At 44.0% G+C, this 2,770-nt stretch overlaps 1 pseudogene; it reads right to left on the bottom strand.

The window, feature by feature from the left end:
* Nucleotides 1-511: 511 nt before the first annotated feature.
* Nucleotides 512-1,565, bottom strand: LOC100355288 (D-aminoacyl-tRNA deacylase 1 pseudogene; annotated as a pseudogene).
* Nucleotides 1,566-2,770: the final 1,205 nt, after the last annotated feature.

Here is a 2,770-nt window from a genome sequence, read left to right as displayed (position 1 = left end):
GCTTTTTTTCTAGTTTTGTGAAGAATATAATTGGCATTTTGATAAAGATTGTTTGAATCTGGAATTTGTTTGGGTAATATGAACTTTTCAATAACATTAACTTCCAATCCATGAATGTGAGAGGTCTTTCCATTTTTTTATGTCTTCTTGAATTTCTTTCATAAGTGTTTTATAGTTTTTTTTTTTGTGAAAATCTTTCACGACCTTGGTTAAATCTATTCCATGGTATTTTTTGCAGCTATTCTGAATGCTATTGCTCTTATAATTACTTTCTCAGTGAGTTAGCTATAGGCTTATAAAAATGCTACTGATGTTTTACATGCTGATTTCATATATCACAACATGATTCAATTTGTTTGTCAGCTCTAATAGTCTCTTGGTGGAGTCTTTAGATATCTTTGAATATAGACCTGAAAATGGAGATAATTTGACCTTTTCTCTTCCTGTATGTATGTCTTTATTTTTTCTCATACCTAATAGCTCTGGCTAAAATGTCCAATACACTATTTTTTTTTTTTTTTGCTTTTGAGACGTGGGTTTTATTATTTATTTTTAGAAAAGAGAGAAAGTTTACAAGATGCAAAGGTCTCCCAGGATACATCATCAGTGATGGTTGCTTTCCTGACACCGTGACACGGGCCCTGGTTACGAGCTGGTGTGGGAAAGAGCACGGACAGCGTGGAGGTGTTGGAGACCCGTGACACGCACGTGGAATACACCACAGTGGACTGGGTGACAGAAGGTGGCCAGCCTGTTCCAAAAGCAAGCCAAGGCATGGCAGGAGCCAACTGAGCCTTCCTGTGGGGATGGCACGGGCGTGGGCCTGCCGCCACGCCCACTACTCCACCAGAGCAGCAACCACGGCCTCGTCCACATGGCAGCGACAAAAGATGACAACGGGTCCTTGGGTGTCTTCTGCAGGGATGTCCAGGGTCCCAATTTCTTATTTCTGTTTCCTTTTTCACGATTCAGTTCCAAATCCTTAAAGCAGTGTAGGGCTTAGCATCTTGAATTTTTCAGGAATGACTTTTGCCCAATGACCATGCACTACGGCTCCCGCTCTGAGGACACGTCACCCTCGGCCCAGCTGCTGGCGCTGCGGTTTTCCTTGCGGGGTGCGGGTCTTTCTTTGCTGGACTCTGAGGGTCCCTTGGCTCGGGTCTTTTCTTTCCTCTGCTGTTGTTTTTCAAGCTTGGATAGCTGCTTTGGGTCAGAGGCAGCAGCGCCAGGTGCCGGAGATTCCAGCTCTATGGTCACGGGTCCGTCGTTCTGAATGTGCACTTGCATGTAGGCACCAAACTTGCCATCTTTGATGAGCTCCGGCCAGTACGCCTTCCGCAACTGCTCCAGGAAGCTGTTGTAGAAGCCCTCTGCCTGCTCCGAGGGCATGGCTTTCAGGTGAAAGTCGGGCTTGCTGCCCTTGAGGACACACTGCAGGGTAAACTGGCTGACGCACAGCACCTCATGCTGCTTGTCCATCACGCTTTTCGACCAGTGCTTCCCACTCTCGTCCTCGAACACACGCAGGTTTAAAATCTTTCGGACCCTGTGACGCTGGCCCGGGTGACGCGCTGCACCACGGCCTTCATGGCGGCGGCTGGGGCTCCAATACACTATTAAACAAAAGCATTAAGAGTGGATATCCTTGCCTTGTCCTAGGTCTCAGAGGAAATGTTTTCAGGTTTTTCCCATTCAATAAGATGTTGGCTGTAATGTTTTCATTTAAAAACCTTATTATGCTGAGCCTATATTCCTTCTATCCCTAATTTTTAAAAGTTTTATTGTGAATGAAGCTTAATGTTATCTGATTATTCTTCTGAATCTATTGAAATGATCATATGATTTTTATTCTTATTCTGTTGATGTGATGAATTAAGTTTCTTGATTTATGAATGTTGAACCATTCCTGCATCGCAGGGATAAATCACACTTGATCATGATTCAAGATACTTTTAAGCTGCTATTGGATTGAATTTGCTGGCATTTTGTTGAGAACTTCTGCATCTATGTTCATTCAGGATATAGGCCTATAATTTTCTTTTTTTGTTGTGTCCTTGTCTGGATTTGGAATCAAAGTAATGCTGGCCTGCTAGAATGAGTTTAAAAGAGTTCCTTACCTTTCAAATTATTTTTGGTATAGTTTGAGAAAAAAATGGTATTACTTCTTCCACTTCTGGTTGGAAACACTGGCATATCAAAAAATTATACATATAGGGCTGGCACTGTGGTGCAATGGATTAACATCCTGGCTTAAAGCGCCAGCATCCCATATGGGTGCTGGTTCGAGGCCCGGCTGCTCCACTTCCCATCCAGCTTTCTGCTATGGCCTGGGGAAGCAGTAGAAGATGGCCCAAGTGCTTGGGCCCCTGTGCCCACGTGGGAGACCCAGAGCAAGCTCCTGGCTCCTGGCTTTGGATCGGCGCAGCTCCGGCTGTTGTGGCCAATTGGGGAGTGAACCATTGGATGGAAGACCTCTCTCTCTCTCTCTCACCATCGAATGGAAGACCGACCTCTATCTTTCTCTCTCTCTTTCTCTCTCTCTCTGCCTCTCTCTGCCTCTCCTCTCTATATATAACTCTTACTTTCAAATAAATAAATAAATCTTTAAAAAAAATTATACATAGAACACCTGGCTCCAAGGGTTCCCAGGCTTGCAGTGATTCGTGGAGCTGTCATTTCCTAGTAAACTCAGAAACTTCAGGAGATTAGACACTGTAGTTTTCAAAAACCTAAAGCTGCTTTGGATTGGCATCTTAACTTCAAGAGCTTT

This window comes from Oryctolagus cuniculus, chromosome 3, assembly GCF_964237555.1.
Source record: "Oryctolagus cuniculus chromosome 3, mOryCun1.1, whole genome shotgun sequence".
NCBI classification, from domain to species: Eukaryota; Metazoa; Chordata; class Mammalia; order Lagomorpha; family Leporidae; genus Oryctolagus; species Oryctolagus cuniculus.
This window is presented reverse-complemented; position numbering and strand designations above follow the sequence as displayed.